A 23,409-nucleotide genomic window follows, 5' to 3' on the forward strand; every position below is an offset into this window, starting at 1 on the left:
AACTACCGCCAGCCATTTCCTCGGGCCTCCCAGGACCAAATGTTGGGAGCCCCGGGCACCCCTTCTGCACCCACCCACATAAAGTCACAGGTTTCCCCCCCGCATCCCCAGTCACTCTGCCGCCCCGCTCAGTCTCCGACCATCCACCCATGTACTATACCCGGTCCGGGCGTCAGTGCCGCCGAGCTCCTGCCTCCTGCCACTCCGTCGGCAGGGGAACCATGTCTTCGCCGGCCTCCTCTCTCGCCGGCAGCTGGGACGGGATTGGAACTTGTAGCTCTTGCAGGAATTTCTTGGGGTCTCCCCCCGGTGTTAAAATCAGGGCTCTCCCTCCGCGGAAAGCCAACAGCTTAAATGGGTGACCCCAGGCATAACGCACGCCGGCTTCTCTGAGGGCTTCTGTGATGGGCCACCACTCGCGTCGACGCTGCAGCGTGCTGGGAGCCAGATCCTGGTACAGCTGCAGGGTTGCTCCGTCGTGGTGCAAGCCTTCCTCTCTGCATTTTTTCATCAGGGCCTCCTTCGTGGAAAAGGGCCCTGTGCGCCCGTTCGATGCTCCACTGTGCTGCCGGTATGTCGGGCAGTAAGGGCTTGAACAGCGTGAGGAGTGCAGTCTCCAGGGGGCCCTCTCCCTCTCTCTCCGGCAGACCCTCTCAAGCGCACGTTGTTCCTTCTGGAGCGGTTTGCCATGTCCTCTATGGCCAGCTCCATGTCGGCTACCTGGGACTCCAGCTTGCGCACATGTGACACGACCGCGTTATGTGCTCTGGTAGTGTCTTCCAGCCTCGCGGTTCTCTCCCCCACCGCAGATTTCTCAGCTCGGAGGACAGAGGTGGATCGCTCTATCTCCCCTGCCAGGTAGGTCTGAACTTCAGCCAGCTTGTTAAGGATTTGCGCCGCCTCTCCCCCCTTGTGGCTTGCGGTTCGCGTCCCGTGCGGTGAGGGGGAGCGAGGAGGTAGGCCCAAGCCAGCGCCATCTTTGCTCTCCGCAGTGCCGGCCTTGTGGACGGTCAGCATGTCCAGTACAGAGGTCCCGGGGTCAGGACCCTTCTTGTGCGGTTTCTTGGCACTGCGTTTGTCCATTATAGCTTGAGGTAGGATTATTAAAACTGCTATTGTATGCTATATATAGCGCTGTGGGAACGGAGCTCTAGCTAGATGCGTCCAGCTCGTTCCCTGGTCAGGCCACGCCCCCTGTTTATTTTTTTTATATCACTGTGCATGTATGTGAGGGAACAAATAAGGGTAAGGGGATTAAGAAACCAAGAAATGTAACGGGGGATAAAGAGACACACAAGAGAATGAAAAGGGTTAAGAGACAAAAACAGTTAAAAAGTGGGGATAAGGAGAAAACACACAAGAAGGATCAGGAGATATGCATGTATGTGAGGGAACAAAAAAAGGGTAAAAGGGTTAACAAACAGATGAGGTAAGGGGGGGGGACTTAAGAGATACACACAAATTATAATTAAGACTATGTATAACTAATTAGTTACTTGAAATATGATGTAATAATACATTAATATGTGAAGGAATGAGACTGGGTTACTTACTAATCTGCGAATTGTGGCGTATGAGCTAGATAGCTCCCTCTGCCTCCCTGTCCCTTGCCCCACTCCACCTGGGTAAATAAAACGTTAAAAACTCTTTATTTACTTACCTTTTCCCTGTGCCGATATCCCTCGGCGCTAGGCCGACGCTCTGCCTCATCCAACGGCTTGCAACAAGCAGTTGCCAATGCACATGTGCGCCAATTGCCTCGCACGCATTAGTCCATAAATTTGAAATTCCATTTGAGTCCACTTGGAATTCTCAATCTAGTAAATAACCTTATAATATTGTTTGGTACTCTAAAGCTTTATGCATATTTTCCTCCATGCTTAAATCTAATTTTTTTTTTTTTTTTTAAGCAAGTCACGTAATAGAAGCATTATCCTCAAATTTAACACCACACATGAGTTCTAGTGAGCAGCTACATCAATGAGAAAGTACTAATGAAAGTAGTAATAACCAACCTTCTGTAAGTATGGATAACATTAATTTGCCAAAGGAGTCAAAAGGACCGGCTTTAGGATGTACAACTGAAAAACAAACTTTTGTGATGAAACGTGTTGACTTAAGTTTAAGAGAAACAGACACAAATGGTGAGCAGCAACAGACAGATCAGTTAGAGAATCAAAGTAATAAACAAGTAGCAAAACATCTCGCCAATGTTCATATGCCGAAAAAGAGGCTTCCCAATACACCTATGCCCAGTTTGGAATCTCAACCAGAGAAAAAGTACAAACCTTTTCAACCATATCCAGGAGATTATGGCTACTCATCTACATTAAGAGTCATAAATCATTCACTGGTTACACCTTGGTATAAGTTCCAAAGAAATCACAGAAAAGGCATTTACAGCTGGAAATTTCAAACTAGTCTTCAAGAATACAAACACCAGAGGAACATTAAACGGCAGAGAAATACAACTAATAAACATTATGTGAAGAAAGTAAACTATTTACGTGAGCCATCAAACATTGAGCAGTATAAGAATTCAGAGGTTAGCACACATATTTACAATTGTTCATACTATATGTTAATGTACAGTTTAAATTTAATTGTTAGTACATAGTGATGCCTACAAATATACAAAACAAGATACAACTAGAAAAAACAAAAGCAGAGAACACTCATAGGGAAACACCATTAAGTAGAGATGTCCCTGCTAAAAATATTGCACTCACAGAATAAAGGAGTATTTCAAGCCCATCAGATTATCTTTGGATCTTGCAATGAAATTCCTCAAGGGTACATGCAGAGAAAAGAAGAACTGGACATAGTGTAAAATCTTGATGTAAAAAATACGATTTTAATTGAAAAACTTACAAACAGTAGGAAATAAAAATGCTCATCAAAATCTGTGTCCCTCTCTCCAAGGTGGTGAATGGAAGGAGCAGGTCACAGAATTGCAGGTAGCTCTACGCGTTTCGTCTAAAGGTTAGACTTCATCAGGAGAAATAATTAAATACAAGTGATACAATCAAATAGAAATACATCAATAAAAGTCCAGATCTTCTATCTTCTTTTAAATGTCCCTCTTGCCCTCTTCCACGCCATGTCCGCCAATCCGTGTGTCTCACCACAGCTGTTCGGTATTCTCTAAAGTTCAAGTCCATATATGGACTTCCGTCCGGCCGCCGTGGAACGCACATGCGCTCCACCCATCAGGAGGAGACCTTCGTTTCGCGTCTCTGTAAAAACGTCATCAGTCCGCGGCTGGAACGCATATGCGTTCCACCCCAGCCGCGGCACCAAAGAGGGAAAGAGATAAAATAAAAATAAAAACTGAGAAAAACATATGTGTAAATATCTCAGTTAATAATATTAAAACACATGTGCAGAGAGCCCAAAATGCTGATAAACCCAAAACTGGTTCAGCATACACAATGATTGAATGTATATACTAACATATTAAAATTTATATCAGTAATCCAAACAGGGTTGATTAACACAGAATAAAATAATATAATAAAGGTGACTTATGATCATTAAGGGAGCAATATTGGAATACACAAACTATTAAATAAACTTGATGAATAATGAAAACTTAGTGAATAATAATAAAAGAATATATAAATGAAAATAAATATAGAATGAAAATAAATGAATGAATAAAGAATAAAAAATAAAAATGAAAATAAAAATAAATAAAAAATTTATATATATATAAATATAAAATAAATAAATAATGAATCAAAAATTAATTACCGTATATACTCGAGTATAAGCCGAGTTTTTCAGCCCATTTTTTGGGCTGAAAAACCCCAACTCGGCTTATACTCGAGTCAATAGTCTGTATTATGGCAATTTGCATTGCCATAATACAGACTGGGGGAGAGGGGGGCTGGCAGAGCTGTACTTACCTTTCCTGCAGCTCCTGTCAGCTCTCTCCTCCTCTGCGCCGTCCGTTCAGCACCTCGGTCAGCTCCCAGTGTAAATCTCGCGAGAGCCGCGGCTCTCGCGAGATTTACACTGTGAGCTGACAGAGGGAGCTGCACAGACCGCGCGGAGGAGGAGAGAGCTGACAGGAGCTGCAGGAAAGGTAAGTTACAGCTCTGCCAGCACCCCTCTCCCCCACTGAACTGCCACTGGACCACCAGGAAAGGAGAGCCCCCCTCCCTGCCATATATCTTTTTTTTTTTTTTTTTTTTATAATTCTTTATTTTTGTTGTGCATATTATGACAAGAGAGCTTGCACAGCCACGACAGCATGGGCAAGTACAATAATGACATTAAGGAAATACATCATCATGGCATACGTAAAAACAGCACAATTTTTTTAAGGTTAAAGAAATCTAGATGTTAACAGTGTATGTTCACGTTTAGTTGAAGTAAGTTATACTTAAGAGGAAACAGGCTTGAAGAACAGGCGTATAGACAGGCGTATAAAAACAAGCTTTGAAAACAGGCTTATTGATCAGGCATGGAAAACAGGCTTATGGCTCAGGTATATGAGTAAGGTTTAGAGATCAGGTTTAGAGATCAGATTTACAAATCGAGATTGGAAATCAGGCGTATAAGACAGGTTTAAAGATCACGCTTATAAAGCCGTCTCAAAGAGCAGGCGTAGAGAATGTGTCTCATAGCAGTTTAACAGTTTAAACAATAATGCCGAAATGGTTATACATGCTTATAGCAAGATTGCCCTGTGGCACTACTGAGCATTCCTAAGTGCCGAATGGCTAGGAACATGGGTAGTCATGTTGGTCGCAGATAAATGGTAAGGGCTTATAGTCCGCATGGGGCATGCATGAGGCATCCAAGTCCAGGTGCTTCGGTATTTAAGAGGGTTCGGAGCAGTCCAGGTTAGGGATGCCTGCGTGGGGCGGCATAATGGGTGTCTCAGCCTATACCTAGTACTGGTAAATCCTGGATATTGTCCCACTCTTTCTCACCATTGTCGTCCCTTGGCGTGCCGGTGCCGCTTCTGGGGTCGGGTCCAGCGTTATCTTTTGGGGTATGGTGCCCCGCGGTCTGTGGTGTTGCCTCGTTTGTTGTGTATAACCGATTCTTGCTGCGCTGGAGGCTGCGATGTTGAGCAGGTGAGGTATCAGATTGCGTTTGCTGTGTAATCCCGGGCGTTTTGGTTTGCAGGTGTAAGCGTGCGCCCATCCCGCCTGCCGCCATTTTACATCTCTGGGCCTGCTGGAGCCTGTATTGTCGGACAGCCATTTTGGATGCGCTTGGTGTCTGCTGATAATAGCTGCGGCGTGCTGCAGGCCGTATCCACTTGGTTACCAGTGCCTCTGCTTGGCGCTGGGTCGCTCCTCTGCTCACCAGGGTGTCTCTGAAGCTTGTGCATAGGCTATCGAATTTCTCCATTGCAGACCTGGGTGGCTGGATGGTCTGCGCTTTGTGTGAGTGCTGGGTGGCCATCTTGGCTTGGTCAGAAACCCCAATCTGGCTTGTGGCTAGGTCTGCTACCTGGCCGTTGTGGCTATTGAGGACCGGGATTTCCCCCGCCGGTCCAGAGGGGGGGGGGTAGCTAGGAGGGTGGTCGCTTAAGGGTTTTCGTGCCGAGGAGAGCGGCCGCCTCTCCCCGGCTTCAGCCCCAGTAGGCCGCATCTGCATCTCTGCGTTCCGAGCTTCGATGGGCTCCGGGGTGGCACCGTTGGGTTCCGGAGGGTATCCCCGACGTGGGTGATGTACCCTTAGGTAACTGTGTGCTGGGCAGCCACTGATTTTGCCCCGGTTTGTGCCCTCTCGGCGGGAGCTCGTGGCAGATGCGTCCGCACGGCTCGCAGGTCAGGCTCCGCCCCCCCCCTGCCATATATCAAGCAGGGAGGGGGGACGAAAAAAAAATATAAATAAAATAAGAAATAAGAATAAAAAAATAATAAGAATAAAAAAAAAATTAATAATAACAAAAAGGAAAAGGGGTATAAGGACCACTATGGGAGGGAGGGGGGGGATAAGGACCACTATGGGAGGGAGGGGGGGGATAAGGACCACTATGGGAGGGAGGGGGGGGATAAGGACCACTATGGGAGGGAGGGGGGGGATAAGGACCACTATGGGAGGGAGGGGGGGGGGATAAGGACCACTATGGGAGGGAGGGGGGGGGATAAGGACCACTATGGGAGGGAGGGGGGGGATAAGGACCACTATGGGAGGGAGGGGGGTATAAGGACCACTATGGGAGGGAAGGGGGGATAAGGACCACTATGGGAGGGAGGGGGGGATAAGGACCACTATGGGAGGGAGGGGGGGTATAAGGACCACTATGGGAGGGAGGGGGGGGTATAAGGACCACTATGGGAGGGAGGGGGGGTATAAGGACCACTGTGGGAGGGAGGGGGTGGGATAAGGACCACTATGGGAGGGAGGGGGTGGGATAAGGACCACTATGGGAGGGAGGGGGGGTATAAGGACCACTATGGGAGGGAGGGGGGGGTATATGGACCACTATGGGAGGGATGGGGGGGGATAAGGAACACTATGGGAGGGAGAAGGGGGATAAGGACCACTATGAGAGGGAGGGGGTGGGATAAGGACCACTATGGGAGGGGAGGGGGAAGTAAGGACCACTAGGGGAGGGGAGGGTAAGGACCACTAGGGGAGGGGTGAGTCAGGACCACTGGGGGGGGGGTGAAGGAACACGGGGGTGGGGAGGTAAGGACCACTGAGGGAGGAGGAGGGGAAGTCAGGACATATGGGGGGGGAGGGGGCGGCAAAAATTTTTTTGCCTACGGCGGCAAATATCCTTGCACCGGCCCTGCACACACTGCATTCACACACTGCATTCATACACACACACACACTGCATTCATGCACACACACACTGCACTCATACACACACGCTGCACTCATACACACACGCTGCACTCATACACACACGCTGCACTCATACACACACACATACGCACACACTGCATTCATTATACACACACTGTAAATAAATATTCAATTAATATATTTTTTTTAGGATCTAATTTTATTTAGAAATTTACCAGTAGCTGCTGCATTTCCCACCCTAGTCTTATACTCGAGTCAATAAGTTTTCCCAGTTTTTTGGGATAAAATTAGGGGCCTCGGCTTATATTCGGGTCGGCTTATACTCGAGTATATACGGTAGTTAATGAGTGGAAAAATTAAAGAAAACAAATTAAATCAAAATCCACATTCAACCCATAGGGTTGAAGGGTTTTAAGTTTGTGAATCCAGTATCCCTCCCTTTGTCTCAATCTCATAGTAATATCACCTCCTCTTACACCAAGAGATACTTGTTCTATAACCACCCAAGATAGATTGTGGGTATGAAATTGTGAACATTGATTACAATTTACTGGAACAGAGTGATTTTTTTTTTTTTTTTTTTTTTTTTTAATTCTTTATTTTTGAAGTGCATAAGCAAAATACAGTCGCTTGTGAGGTACCCCAAAGGCACTCCTCCTGCGTAGTGTAAAACATTTTAACAGGGAGGGGTAAAGATGACTTTGCACATTTTTGTATGTTTAAGTTATGCATTACATGGTTTCGGTTGTTCTGACTTTAGGCATATTCAAATCATAAAATAAGCTAAACTAAAATAACATCGCTGCATAAAAAAGAAAGTTTAGACTCTGTGACAGTAGCTATACCAGTAGACTAGTGTAGTCAATGTAGTATTGTGGATAAGCGAGTAACAGGTTTATCAGAGAAGTCAATATGCCGTCTATACAAGATTTAGTTTAAACCGGGTAGCATATATAATATAATCTAGCTTAGTATGTTTAACTAGGGATGCATACAGTTCAACAAGCTTAAGGTGTCCAATTAGATAGGACTAGTTAATCAAATAATGCTTAAGTGGTTACATTAAACACACGTAAGGAGCTACAGCAAGGATGTCATATTAAAGACTGTGACAGTACAATCAACTGACATGCCGAGAGCAGTGAGTGGGTGTGTAAACGCTAATGCCAGAGTACACTATTCCTTTTAGCATAGTTATAAGATAGCTTGGTAGCAGTATTACGAGATCTAACTATGTATAAGCTGTGGTTGGCTAACATTACGACAAGCAAATTTATCATACAGTTTATGCTGGGATGTTGTTTGTCTCCGGCTGGGTGTAGAAAAAGTCTCTGCAGTAGGAGCAGGGTCAGAAGCCGTGGGCCCCCTCCAGGCAGCACTCCCGGTTGCGTCATCCTATGCCCGTTCTGGAGGCCTCTTGTGCTTGCCCGGGTCGGTTGACTGTCAGCGCTCCAGGGGTTAAAATCCTCACAGTGCTCCCTGCCGTCTCGTGTGTCTGCTGCCGGTGATGAACCTCGTGCATGCGGGTGATGTTCAGCAAGGAGCCGTCTTTGGCTAGGGGTGTGACGGGTCGCTGTGTGCCTCTTCTCCTCAGGTCAGTCTTAGTGGAGCTGGCGGTGCGGTGGGAGGGTGATGCCTGCAGGCTATTATTTTGGTTACGGTGCCTCTTTCGTTGTGGGCCACGGTGACCCTGTCGGGTCGAGGAGGGTCCGCACGAGCCTCTCATTCGGATGTTCCCGCTGTGTCTCGATTTCCCGCCTCTTCGGCTCTGGGCCTTTATGAGAGCCCTTGCCTTTTTTCCATGAAGCCTCCCAATCTCGGTGGTCGGCTTGTGGGCCCGTGAGTTCCCCTCATCCCGGGCGTCCCCACGGGTGTATGGACGGCATGGAGTAAACTCCGGGTAGGCTCCCAGCCCAGAAGAGTATCGGGTAGTCTGGTTAGCAGTTTCGGGTACCCTCTTGGCAGGAGATGCTGGTGGGAAAGATTTTACTTCGAGTCTGTGCCAGAACGCTTGACAGATTGCGTCAAATCTGCTTTCAAAAGCTTCTCTCCACGTTTGAGCCGTTGGGCCTACGTTACTCTGCTTTGGTTGCAGCTCGGCGGCCATCTTGGCATCGCCATGCTCGCTGTTTCTGAGCCGCTCAGGGTCCGCTGGAGATAGGTCTGTTGCTGCATGGTGGTGCTTCATTCCAGCGGGGACCGGGATATCCCCCACCGGTCCTGAGGGGGGGCGACGGGGCTCCAGTGTCGCTTTGGGCAAGTTTTCTCCGCCGGGGGATCGGCCGCCTCCCCCAGACAACAGGCCGCGCGCCTTTAAGTGTCGCCAGGCTTGGGACATGGTTTGCCGGTCGGAGCGCTAACACGCTTATCGGGGTCCGTGTGGCTGTGGGTATGTCTCGCTTGGGGATTTTAGTCGTGGTACCCACTTACAAGACGCGCAATTCCCTTCAAATATTCTCAGGGTTGCCGGAGCTCCAGGCAAACACGTCCGGCCAGTTCGAGAGTCAGGCCCCGCCCCTCAGAGTGATTTTTTAAATATCTTTCCTAATATTGTTTTTATGTTCTAAAAAGCGGGTCTTAGCTGGTCTCCCCGTTCTCCCCACATATTGTGCACCACATCCACGCGAGAGGAGGTACACGACATGCGTAGAAGAGCAGGTGACCCGTCCCTGAATGAGAAGTTTCTTTAGTAGTAAAACTGGAAAATGAATGTATATGTGATGGTAATCCCTTACATGCTTTACATACACCACACGTATAGAATCCTTTCCCATTCCCCAATTTCTTATTAGTCTTATTGTGAAAATGACTAGGTGCTAATTAAGTAGAGAGGCTCCTGCCTTTCTTATAAATGATTTGAGGATGTTCTGGTAACTGTGGACTTATAAATTCATTGTATTTAAGAATATTCCAATGTTTTTTTAAAAATTCTATTGATGGCAAAAGCTTTTGAATTAAATTGGGTGTGGAATGAAAATTCAAAACGTTTATTAGGATTATGCACCAGTCTTGCTTTATCAACCAAAAGGTCTCCCCTCGCAATGTTTTTTTTGGTCAATCTTTCTTTTATTGAAGCATTTGTAATGGGGTACAGAAGAGAAGAGGGAAACGTATAGTTTGGTTACATTAGAGGGTGTAAACAGTATCAGCGTTAAACTAGTACATTTCTGAATAACGATGCTTCGTTTTTTTGTTTTTAAATCATGAACTTGTAACAACATAGCGTAGTCAAGAGCACTGCATGACGTGTTAGAAAGTCAAATGAATAGCAAAATGCAATAAAATTTCCTATACATGCAGTCAGTAAGTATAGCACGATTCAGGCTAGATTTACTCCAAGTCACAATAGCATAGGGGACATAAACACATGTGGATTATCGGTAGGTTAAACTAGGAGTAGGTAAAGACATCAGTCTAGCGTAGCAAACGATAATATGAAATTGTCAGGAGGGTCGCCATCTAAGTTTAGCATACAGTACATATTAAAACAAAAATGATTAGCAATGTAAGAGCATCCTTATTGTGGTAGCCTGTGATCATGTACTTGAGCTGCACAGTTTAAAACTGCAGTATGTCACATAAGATTTACGTTCCTACCCAGGTAGGCAATAATAGTACAGGCTGTATGCTGTTCAAAGTTAAATCTTACACGTTATAATAATTAGCAACTTTGTACTAGCTATCCTAAAGATTATAGGACACCAGTGTCCAGGTATTGAGGCATATGCAGAAATAAAAGACAAGTAATAAAAGAAAAGGGCATAAAACTCAAAATATGGTGCATGGCGTTTAAGGGCTAGAGCAGCTGCTCAGAAATAGGGTCCAAAATAGGTGCTAAGCTCCGGTAGCCAATTTAGAGTAGTCCCCTGACCGACTCCAGAGCTCAAGCTCCGCTGCCTGATTGCAGGGATCTGCTTGATGGTGTGCTGTAGCCAGTAGCTCCGTATGGTGCATGAGGTTTTTGCGACGGCGGGATCATCTGGGAACTAGCATTTAACTTGGAGGTGAAGTTGCAAAGAAAAGTCCAGCAAAGAGAGGTCGTGTGGCCGAGCAGGTAATGTCCCAACAGTTCATAGCCAAGTGTGGTGGTAGTGAGACTGTCCGCTAGGGAGGTTAGTTCAACCTATTCCTCTGCTGAGTAGTGCAGCCGCACACTTCTGAGGAGTGGGAAAGATGGCCCCTTCGGCTTGTAGGATCCATGGGGGTGCGGCTCGGTGCAGGCCGTTGGTAGCCGACTGCCAGCCCCAGGCCTCTGTGAAGGCCCTCACCTGTGATCCACTGACGCGGTTACTCAAGGAGGCCGGGTCATCCCTTCTGCGGGCGTCTTGTGGGGCTCCGGTGTTCTGCCGCCGCCAGCGGCGGGTGAGCCTCCGACGGTGTGGTCGGTGTTTTGGAGTGTAACTCCATGTGGTCTTCAGCCTGGGAAGGCGTCGTGGGCGGCCTACAGGGCTGCGTTTCTGTCGTTGGTCGAGCTTTGGGCTCTGAGGCACATCTTTGGGCCTGGTAGAGACTCCACCACCGTGGTGAGGTGGTTTAGAGTGCGTGGTTGGCTTCACCTGTCTTCTCTGCCATTTGTCAATGTGTGGCTCGGGAGCTGTCCGGCAGAACAGGCTTGGTGCGTGGTGGGGAGAGTGCGGTGGGTCAGGCGATGGTTGCACTTTACGTGGTTTATTCTCAAGCTTCGCCCAGAAGGCTGTGAACAGCTTGTCGATGCGGACCTCCAGCGGCTCCATTAGGTCCCATGTGGTGAGGATCCCTGTGGAGTCCGCCATCTTGGCAGCAGTTGCATAGCGTGGCTGTCGTTTTCGGGTTGCCCCGTCGTCGTTTGGCAGCAAGTAGTGGTGAGCTGGGACCGGGATGACCCCCACCGGTCCATAGGGGGGGGAACGTGTGTTCAGGCTCTGTCTGGAAGCCGTCGCTGACGACGGAGGAGCGGCCGCCTCCTCCCCGCCGGCCATGCTTGAAGGCCTCGGGTCGCTTCGCCGGGTATTCTGCAGTCGGTACCTGTTGTGTGGTACCAATGCGTAGCCCTCTTCAGCAGCCGTCTGTATGTGGCCCATTTGTCGGGTTTTGAGAGTGATTTTCGGCTTTTTACCGGACAGATTCGCAGTTGAGAGCCGGAGCAGCTTTGTCCTGCACCCGCTCGGCTCTGCGTCCAGGCCACCCCCTCGCAATGTTTTTAACTTTTTCAACCTCTCTGTCCAGTATATCCTTTTCATAGCCCTTCTCGATGAATTTGTTAGTCAAGATAGCAGCCTTCTCTAAATATGTATCTTGGTTAGAGCAGTTCCTTCGGAGTCTAGTATACTGGCTTTTAGGTACTCCTAATAACCATCTAGGATGATGCCCACTTGTGGATTCGATGTACCTATTAGTATCTGTGGGTTTGAAGTATGTTTTTGTGGATATTTGACATCCCTGGACTGAAATATTCAAATCCAAGAAACTAATAGAGGTGGAACTATATTCAGGAGAAAAGACAAGGGAAAAAGTATTGTTGTTAAGATACCTAAAGAAATCTAACAGATGTTCTTCAGACCCCTTCCATATTACAAGGATGTCGTCTATATAACAACGCCAGAGGACCAAGTCCGCCCCATTTGGATTATTATTCCAGACAAACTGGCGTTCCCAATAGTCCATTAAGATGTTCGCATAACTAGGGGCAAACCTGGTACCCATGGTAGTGCCCTTGATCTGCAGGAAGAATTCATCATTAAACATGAAGTTGTGGTATAATATAAATTGGATAGCATCCAATAAAATTGCACAAATTCCTGCTTTAGAGTGGTGTCCCTATCAAAGTTGTTTTTAACTGCCATTAAACCAAGTTGATTGTCAATGACAGTGTATAGGGATCCCACATCCAAAGAGAGAGACCACCACCTTGGAGAGAGGGACACAGATTTTAATGAGCATTTTTATTTCCTACTGTTTGTAAGTTTTTCAATTAAAATCGTATTTTTTACATCATTAAGATTTTACACTATGTCCAGTTCTTCTTTTCTCTGCATGTACCCTTGAGGAATTTCATTGCAAGATCCAAAGATAATCTCATGGGTTTGAATTACTCCTTTATTCTGTGAGTGCATTTTATTTTTAGCAGGGACATCTCTACTTAATGTTTTTTTACCTATGAGTGTTCTCTGCTTTTGTTTTTTCTAGGCGTATCTTGTTTTGTATACTGGTTTGTGAGGATTTGAGGAATCCTTTTGTTACAGCCTAGATTTAAAGGGAAGTAATTAATCTTTTTTCCTACAATATACTGCTGCACCTGGGTGGTCTTTTTGTCTATTTACACATTTGATGCCTACAAATGCCTGTTTCTGCAACACAAATCTGGGTTTAAGGCTATATTTTGTTGGCTTACAATTAATTACAAATACTGTCTTTTGATCTATTGGTTAGTGGCAATGTCCCCCACACCCATCCCTGCACAATGGGTATTGACATTTTACTGAAATTCCAACCCAGTCAAAATATACACTGAGACAAAGTAGAGACTATGTTTCAGTACTTTTCCTATGCTTGACACTGGGCAGAGCTATTGCCATCAAGAATTGTTAATCCTGATGACGGCTGCAGGGAAATTGGCTCTATCTATGGAAGATTTGAAGTGCCAGGAGCAGAAGAGGCCCAGCCTGAAAAAGGTGTTGGTGTCCACAAGGTTTAGGTTCAGGTAAGTAGAAATCACCTTTGCCCGCCTTCCTCCCGGCCACCAGACCCCCCGCAGCACTGTCAATGACTGGGGGGAGAGGAGGGTCTTTGCAAATTTTGGCGACAGTGCCACTTTAATATTTTTGAGAATAAAATATTTAAAAAATATGAGACTAATAAACCAAAGGATTTTTTGTTTTCCGACTTCAACATGACCATTAGTAAACAGAAAATACTTTTAGGCTGAACTAAATTTGTTAAATAATTATATACTGTAGTATTGTTATCAAAATGTTAATTAATTACATGCTTACATCAAGGAGTCTTAATATGAAACTTGCAAGTATTTTAATGTTTTGAGGTCTTTGTCAACTATGCAAAACATGCATGTCAAACACCTGAAAAGCAGCTGGAGCCCTGAGTGGGGTCCTTAAAATCCCGGGGTCTAATTTTGACACTATTTCATTGTTCGCTCTAAATCCCATAAAATACTGAGAAAGAAATAACACCTCAAATTATATAATTAGTGAAAATGGCACTTTAATGCACCATATTTGGAGTTATTTATGCAGCACAGTGTTGGGATATTGTTGTGGATGCAGTGTTTTCTTGCAATTGGCATTAATACAAAAGGTGTGGGGTTTATAAATATAGGATTTGTCTCTCTGTATGTATGTATGTGTGTGTAAAGGATGTCCTTGCCCTCAGGCTATAATATACCAAGTAACTTGCCGGGTACCAGCCAGGGCTCAAGAGTATCCAAAAAAGTAAAAAAGTATAGCTGCACTCACGGTTGAGGATTAAAATCTTCAATATTTTATTCAGTCATTTAAAACAGAGATCGACGTTTCAGTCCAGCTTGTGGACTTTCCTCAGGATCAATACATGAATACTGATACAAAAAACTCTGAATATATACACATACATACTCACATAATTAATTAGAAAAGTGAATAAGGTGAGGTGATTTAACTTCACCCCAGGTGAAGTGAGTTGCTGACGGCGTTCTGCTGAATGCCGGGCGAATACGGAACAAAGCGGCTCCACCCCTCATGTGACGTCATCGTGTGTAGACGTAATGACGGTCTGCACTTTCCTATGGCAACGTGTATACACAAACAATGCATGCTGAAATGATCTGACGATCAAGCTGTTACAATATAAAGTGCATAGAAGTGGTTAATCTTAATTAAAGCAATGTGAAATGTGGATGAATCTAGCAACAATAAAGATTCTTGCATAGTATATCAAAGGTACCTGATAATAGTGCAATATAATAATGTCCTAAGATGTGACTTGTCACCATATGACATATGTTGTATTCAAAGTGACATATAAGATAATGTGCATATCAGATAATGGGTATAAAGTGCAAAAGGTGCTAAAAGGTGCAATAAAATGCCAAAAGTGACTAGTGATATAAAAGTGACTAACAACAAAACCTATTATCTCACATATAGCTAAATATAATTGACTAATTGAAAATATTGTATCAAATACTTGATGGACCAATGTAGCAGGAGATAATCAACTAAATAGTATCAACATATCACATATTAAAAGGAGAAATTGCACAAATTACTAAACTATATACTTTTTCCCTTCAGATTAGAGGCAGTGCTTATACCAATGGGATTTCATCTAGATGGATAAAAAAACAGGCAGGCAATCTCCAAAACTTTTCAAGGACCTCCCCCAATTAACCTTTGGCCTTATAAATAGCTTCCTATCCAAGACATCCCCAGTTCTTTGCCTGCCTCCAGCAGGCCGAGGGTGTCAGGTCAGGTTTCTCCCTAGAAGTATGGTGAGAAGGCTGAGGCTTTGGAGGTTCTACTTCTTTTAAATACATTTTTCAGAGATCAGCCAGGGTTAACACTCCAGACGGCTGTAGCCCCCGGGTCGTATTAATTCCGTCTATACCGAGCCAGGTGCCGGGCAGACGAGGGTGCGCTTTTGGGCACTGGCTGGGTAGTCCTGGCTGTGGAAGACTCGTACAGGTTATGTTTATTTCCACCGTAGAATCGCGAAATGCAGGACATTGCAATGCCAATGTGATTTTAAAATTCAGGCGCCAATATCTTTGTTTTTTCTCTCCGGGGTCAAGATATTGGTTTTCAGGACTTAGAGAGGCTGTTTACCCAGCAGCAACTAACTGTTTGCCAGGTGCACTCAGAATTTGTTGCAAGTGTGTTCTCACCAACCTCCAACACCCTCTGAGGACATTTAAGGTAAGACTTTTTGCTTTATCTTAAATGACTCTAGCCTGAATAAGTTAATTATCTGTGCTTTAAGGCAGATAATGTTTCTAAGTAGGAGAGTTTTTAACGTCTCTTCTTTTAACCCCTTAAGGTCCAAACTTCTGGAATAAAAGGGGAATCATGATATGTCATACATGTCAGGTGTCCTTAAGGGGTTAAGGATTATTACTAAAGTCTTCCAAATAGATTTTCTTTGAGTAAATCCTATAAAGGATATTGGCAGATATTTTTTACATTATTCTATTGGGAAACTTTAAGTTTCCTTTCTGGTTTAAATTAGCTGCTGCTCGGTGATTAGTTATTATGGGTTTCAATAATCACGAATTGCTGCAACAGGGTCAGCAATTAACCCCTTATGACCGGAGGGCGTACTATTACGTCCTTTTAAAAGCGGCTCTAAACGCTGCAGGGCGTAATAGTACGCCCTCCGTTTTTTTGTAACTTACCCGGTCGCCGGCGATCCCACGCCCCCCCCCCCGCGGCACGTCCGCCCTCCAGGAGCCCTCCCGGCCATGTGAGAGTGAGGTCCTTGCGAGGACCTCACAATCACATGGCCGGGTTAGCTGCCTGCTGCATTGCCAGCAGGGGGACCAACTGTAATGACAGTTGGTCCCCCTGCTGGCTGAAAATCAAATAAAATGTTAAAACAGTGTAAAAAAAAATAAATTATATACTTAGATCATATATATATATTAAATATATATGATCTAAGTATGTGTATATATATATATATATATATACACATATACATACACACACATACACCGTCTAGGTGTATTTTAATATTTATATATAATTATATATATATATATATATATATATTAATATCAAATTACACGTAGACTGATACTGATTAAATAATATATTAAAAAAATATGTAAATACGTAAAAAAATAAAATGAAAAAAATAATTAAAAATAAAATATTAAAATATATAGATGTGTTTTATTTCATTCTTACTGTATTGTGATATTAATATATATATATATATATATATATATATCAAAATACACTTATAACGAAATAATATATATATCTATATACATAAATATATACGTATATATCGATATATATATATATATATACCTATATATAAATAAAAATATTTAAAAAAATTATATATATACGTGTATATATGTGTGTATATATATATATATATATATATATATATATATATATATATATATATATACATATATTAATTCTACACATATATTTATGTAATAATTTTACATAATTAGGTATCCTAATTAATTACAATTAGCGGGACCTGCCTGACAACCCATGCCGAAAGTAAAGGGAATTTAATTTGCTAGCACTATATTTAACCCTATAACTTTCCAAGACACCATAAAACCTGTACATGGGGGGTACTGTTTTACTCGGGAGACTTCGCTGAACACAAATATTAGTGTTTCAAAACAGTAAAATGTATTACAACGATGATATCGCCAGTAAAAGTGACGTTTTTTGCATTTTTCACGCACAAACAGCACTTACACGGACGATATTATTGCTGCAATACTTTTTACTGTTTTGAAACACAAATATTTGTGTTCAGCGAAGTCTCCCGAGTACAACAGTACCCCTCATGTACAGGTTTTATGGTGTTTTCAAAAATTACAGCGTCAAATATAAGGCTTGTGTTTCATTTTTTTCACTTTAAAATTCGCCAGATTGCTTACGTTGCCTTTATGACCCTATGGTAGCCCAAGAATGAAAATTACCCCTATGATGGCATACTATTTGCAATAGTAGACAACCCAAGGTATTGCAAAAGGGGTATGTCCAGTCTTTTTTAGTAGCCACTTAGTCACAAACACTGGCCAAAATTGGCGTTTTTTGCATTTTCACACACAAACAAATACTAACGCTAACTTTGGCCAGTGTTTGTGACTAAGTGGCTACTAAAAAGACTGGACATACCCCATTTGCAATACCTTGGGTTGTCTACTATTGCAAATGGTATGCCATTATGGGTGTAAATTTATTTCCTGGGCTACTATACAGTCTCAAAGGCAACGTAACCAATCTGGCGAATTTCAATTTCAAATGTAACACGCTATATTTGACCCTGTAACTTCCCAAAACACCATAAAACCTGTACATAGGGGGTACTGTTTTACACGTGAGACTTTGCTGAATACAAATGTGTATTTTATTGCAGTAAAAGCAAACAGTATTATGACATTGACAGTTAAAATGTCATGTAGAACTAAAAAAATGAGAACAAATCTTATTTTCTCCCATATTTTCATATTAAATTATGTTTCATAGCTAAATATTTGATATTAAATGAAAGCCTTGTTTCCCCTGAATAAAATGATATATAATAAGGGGGGGTGCATTTAATATGAAAGAGGTGAATTACGGTTGGACAGACATATTGCGCAAATGCCAGGTTTTGTTTACATTTTGTTTCGTTCACAACTTGTACATTTGGCTGCGGTGTTAAGGGGTTAAAGTGAAGTGGTATACATTCACAAGAGCAGGACCCGTATGACTATTGGAGGATTATCCTCACTAGGTTATGCTTAGGAGGCTGATATTTTAAATCTGGTTAAGTTAATTCTGTTATAGAAGATGGATTCTTTAAATGCCAGAATCCTAGCTACAGTATTTATTTGCTTAACCCCTTAAGGACCAAATTCCTGGAATAAAAGGGAATCTTGACATGCCAAACATGTCATAGGTCCTTATGGGGTTAAACATGCAGTAGGTTTTTAGCAATTGCTGTAGACAAAGCTCTGTGCAATTAGCATTCTCTCTACCTCAACTAGTTTCACCTGATATCAGTTTCTACAAGGCAGTCTGTTTTTCAGCTGAGGCAGAACTTTTCCTGTGCTTCACTCCATGGTTGCACATTTTATGTTTTTTCAATTCCAAGTTTGATAGGTTTCAGCTATATGGCTGTTGGAATGGGAAATTCAAGAAAAGGCTTCCTAATTTTGGTTCCTGCAGGGTTTGCAGCAAACAGGTTTTGTAATGCAGTTGCAGCTATTCTATCTGCTCTAGCCTCTGCTCCCCAAATACGGCTAAGGAAATCCTCTATCAGGTAAGGCTGTTGGTTGGAATTGCAATTTTAAGAATTACTTCTGATATTGATTCCAGCGGAGTCTGCATCAAACAGGTTTTGTAAATTCAGTTGCAGATATTCTGTCTGCTCTAGCCTCTGCTTCCAAAATGCGGCTAATGAAAGCCTATAGCAGGTAAGGCTGTTGTTTGGTATTCCAAATTTAAAGTACTTCTGCTATTGATTCCTGCAGAGCCTGCATCAAACAGGTTGTAGTACAGTTTGCAGATATTTGTTCTGTTCTAGCCTCTGTTTCCCAATTACGGCTAAGGAAACCCTGTATAGAAACATAGAATGTGACGGCAGATGAGAACCATTTGGCCCATCTAGTCTGCCCAGCTTTCTAAATACTTTCATTAGTCTCTGGCCTTATCTTATAGTTAGGATAGCCTTATGCCTATCCCACGCATGCTTAAATTCCTTTACTGTGTTAAATCAGGGGTATTGTCTTATTCTGACTGTATATCTATGTAATCAGTCTCGCTTCCGCCATTAAGGATGGTAACCTGTATGAACTAGTCTTCATGAGAAATTATTTCTTCCTCATGTTACTGGGTTTGAAGAAAATTCTAGTACAGCTGCAAACCTATGGATCATGGTGTAGTCTACGACCATACCAGTCAGTAAATGCCTGATTTGGTCAGATCTCAGAAGCCATCCAGTCTTGGGCCTGGTTAGTACTTGTATGGGAGACTAACTAGGAACCTCAGGTGCCGTAAGTAAATTCCACCAGTTTCAATTTGTTCCCTGCAAATAGATCCGATATGACTGAGATGGTTTTCTGCCTAGGTTTGTCTGCATTTTTCAGTTTTTTTAAGTAAATGTTTTTTAAGAAAATGCTTATGGCAATGGCCGCTTGAGATGCTCTCACTATGCAAAATATTGCCATCCATAAATTTGTTGAATCTCTACAGTTCTGCTTCCTCAGGGGCATCTAATGAAATTTTGTACACCAGCCCCTAAAGGTTAGGGTGTTTCGACAGCATACAGGTGGATGCTAATCAATCTTCTGATAAATAATTCCCCTTTCAGGAAGTGTACGGTTCTGGTGTTTGTCAAGGAACAGTTCAGGTGTAAATATTTTGACAAGGATTTTGACTCTCAGAGAATGGTAATTCCCTGAGGGAAAAATTGTGGTTCTCTCTGGCATTATCACCTGAAATCTCTGCTTCTTCAGGAGACAGATTCTTGGGAAATAATATTGGTTCCTGTCTGGTAAGAACCTGCTTGGTCTCTTCAGCTTCTTCAGGTATAGCACTGTTTACAGGTCATTCAGTGGCCAGTTATGGTTACTAATAAGATTTTGCAGTAAAATCCTATTCTTCGGTCATTCCTTTCTGAACCAGGCAGAAATAAAGGATGCCAGACGATTCTTTCTTTGGTTCTAGTTCTCAAATCGATCGTCCACAATTTTACGTCTGATGTTTCAGGTCTCAGCTAGGTTCTCATAGGGAGATAGGGAATGTAGCTGAGATAATTTGTAAAATCTTTCAGATAAAGACCAGGTATTTTCTTATCCGGATCTGGTCAGATAGTTCCACATTCGGTAGCAATTATGTACATACAAGGTCATCTTGTTTGAAAAATCTTGTTCCTGGATTTGCTTGGATTAGTTTTTCTTAGATCTGGTCACTTATACATAGAACTTAATATTCCTCTGTTTGGCTGTAACATTAAGTAGTCAACATTTAATACAAAGCAGATTGGTTCAGACTCCTTAATCTTCACTCTAACGATAGCAAGAATTTGATTTTCCAGTTATGGAACTGGGACTTCTAGATCAAACAGCATGAAGTGTTTCATTGGACAAGCTTGGACAGAGCCGTAAGCTTTGGTTTCCTTTTCTTTCTTGGGAATTCCAGTCTAACCTATAGTTTCCTCCTGGTTCCCTATTCCTCAAGATCCTATAGGATGGGAAAGGTGAGAATGATAGTCTTCCTCCCTTGGTGGCAAGTAGCTGTTTCATCATGCATCAAATATGTTCCACAGGTATCTTTGGGGACCGTAACTGTAAATAGTCATCCTGGAATTCTAAAGGGTACTGCTTCTCAAAATTGTTGTAATTCAATCTGACTACCTGGTTGATGTATACCAGATACTGAAGGATAAGGTTTTGTCTCAGGAAATTATTGACAAGTTCTTTTACTATAAATGGATCATGTTCCAAGATGTTTTCCAAGTATGGAAGGTGTTTTTTAAGATATTGGTCCTTAGAAAAACAGGCGTCCGCTACAAAGTTTTAACCTCTTCTTTCTTCTTCGGATGGGCTTTGCGTATGGTTTAAAGCCAGAGCCCCTCAAGGTCGAATTTCGGTTATCAGTTGATTTTCAGAGGTTGGTCTCCAGATCACCAGTTTCTGCTAGGCTCTTCGTGGTTTGTTCCTATCTTCAGGGAAACTTTTCCGCAGGGGATCTTCTTTTGGGGTTTGTTACTCTGCTGATTTGAGTCTTCAGTCTAGGTCTTTGGGGGTAGTCGCCCAAATTATTTTGGAAAGGACTTCAAGTTTCTGTTTTCAGCAGGAGAAAGTGGAGTTAAATTGGATTCGTTAATCTTTCTCTATCTTCCATCTAACACTATTCTTATAACTTTTCCCAACAGCATTCTAGGGTCTTGGAAGTCTAATTCCACTGCCTGGGCGTTTAGTTTTCGTCTACGTTGCCTTAAATGTCTGCATTCGTTTTCTCATCTAACACCTTTGAAGCTCCTTCGATCAGTTTTGTTCAGATCGGTTGCCTGAGGTTTTCTGCTATACGTTCTCTTGTTCTCATAACAGCCACGAGGTGTTTTCTTCACTCACTTTGGTCTGTTGTTCTTGGTAGATGCAACTTTGGTTGCAGATTTTGTGCAGTGAGACTTTAGTCCCGCCCTAAGGGATTGCTTTGATAAATCCCATTGGTATAAGTACTGCCTCTAATCTGAAGGGAAAAACATAAATTTTACTTACCGTAAATTTCTTTTTCCTGAAGATTAGAGGCAGTGCTTACTTCCCCCCCCCCCCATATTGTTCATAGTCTGGTACGGTACGGTTGGTCGGCTTTTGTATTTCTGGGGATGTCTTGGATAGGAAGCTATTTATAAGGCCAAAGGTTAATTGGGGGAGGTCCTTGAAAAGTTTTGGAGATTGCCTGCCTGTTTTTTTATCCATCTAGATGAAATCCCATTGGTATAAGCACTGCCTCTAATCTTCAGGAAAGAAATTTACGGTAAGTAAAATTTATGTTTAGTTTTAACAATTGAATATTCATTTTTAGAAAACTGAATATAGCGTTTTTAGTTTCTTTCTAAATATAACATATTCTTAATTTGTGTCAAAGAACGTTGATAAGACAATTATAGATATTCAATTACTAGAATACTTAAAGCAATACTCCCCAATGTGACAGGGCAAGAAACGTTATTTAAAACTGTATAAAAACAATATATATAAAAATTATATATATATATATATATATATATATATATATATAAAGTCCAAAAAATATATTGCAAAAATCAAAATAATGTAAGCAATATATTGATACTACAACAGGCAGAAAAAGTGAGAACATGTTGAAGCTCATAAGAATAAATTGTTTCCTTAAGTCCCTTGGGCTGTAAGGTGCCTAGTTTGTAGATCCAGTCTGCTTCCCGGTTCAATAGCATTTTGCCTCGATCACCTCCCCTTAATGGCATAGGTACATGTTCAATACCTATGAATTTCAATGTAGACAATAGGTGGTTTTGCTGAAAAAAATGTTCTGCCACTGGCTTATCCGATTTTCCGTCTCTGTAAGCTAGTCTTATACTGTATCTATGTCCCCTTATCCGTTCACATAATGCAGTTTCAGTTTTTCCAATGTATGAGAGACCACATGGACAAGAAAGCTTGTAGATAACGTGTGTGGTCTTGCAACTAATTGTGTATTTAATCTCATATTTTTTATTGGTATGGGGATGATTAAAGAAATGAGTGGCTAACATATGGCTACAAGTGACGCAGCCTTGGCAGTGTACAGAACCACGGTTTTGATTACTCTTGGGTTGCAAATAACTCTTACTAGGATCAGTATGAACAAGGAGATCTTTGAGGTTCCTATTCCTCCTGTAACACAGCAATGGTTGTTCTTTGAATACTTTTGGTAGCGTGTCATCACTTGAGACTATTTTCCAATTCCTTTGTATTGTGTTGGAAATTGGTGGACTCCTTTGGTTAAATTCCATAGGAAAAAAGTCTTGGAGGGCAAGCACCTTTACTACATAGGCAGGCACTATGTGCTTCTTTAATTGCTTTGTGTAAGGCTTCTTGCTTATATTCCCCTCTCTAAGAATTTTGTAGTAATTTCTTGTAACTGGATGGCTTTTGTTTCTTCCTCGGAATTATTTCTTATGACACGTAAAAACTGGGCTTTGGGAAGAGAATCCTTGAGTGCTCTAGGGTTGGCACTTTGGTAATGCAACAAAGTATTACGGTCTGTGGGTTTTGAGTACATGGAGTACTGTATTTTGGAGTCTTTGATGGTGATTAATAGATCAAGAAAGTGTATTTGACTGGGATGTACAGTAGCCGTCAGTCTGATAGGAGAAGGTAATTGATTCAACTGATTAATAATTTCATATGCTTCGTCTTGTGTCCCATTCCAAATAATTAACAAGTCGTCAATA

The 23,409-nt window shown here is 42.6% G+C and overlaps 1 protein-coding gene across 1 annotated transcript in view; it reads left to right on the top strand.

Moving 5' to 3' along the window:
- The first annotated feature begins 13,390 nt into the window (after positions 1–13,390).
- FAM178B (family with sequence similarity 178 member B) overlaps positions 13,391–23,409 on the top strand; it is a 958,733-nt gene continuing 948,714 nt past the window's right edge. Inside the window, exon 1 of the mRNA XM_063445563.1 lies at positions 13,391–13,459. The gene's annotated coding sequence lies outside the window, so the exon portion shown is untranslated. The remainder of the gene's footprint in view (positions 13,460–23,409) is intronic.

The sequence above is a fragment of the Pelobates fuscus genome, chromosome 3 (genome assembly GCF_036172605.1).
Source record: "Pelobates fuscus isolate aPelFus1 chromosome 3, aPelFus1.pri, whole genome shotgun sequence".
NCBI classification, from domain to species: Eukaryota; Metazoa; Chordata; class Amphibia; order Anura; family Pelobatidae; genus Pelobates; species Pelobates fuscus.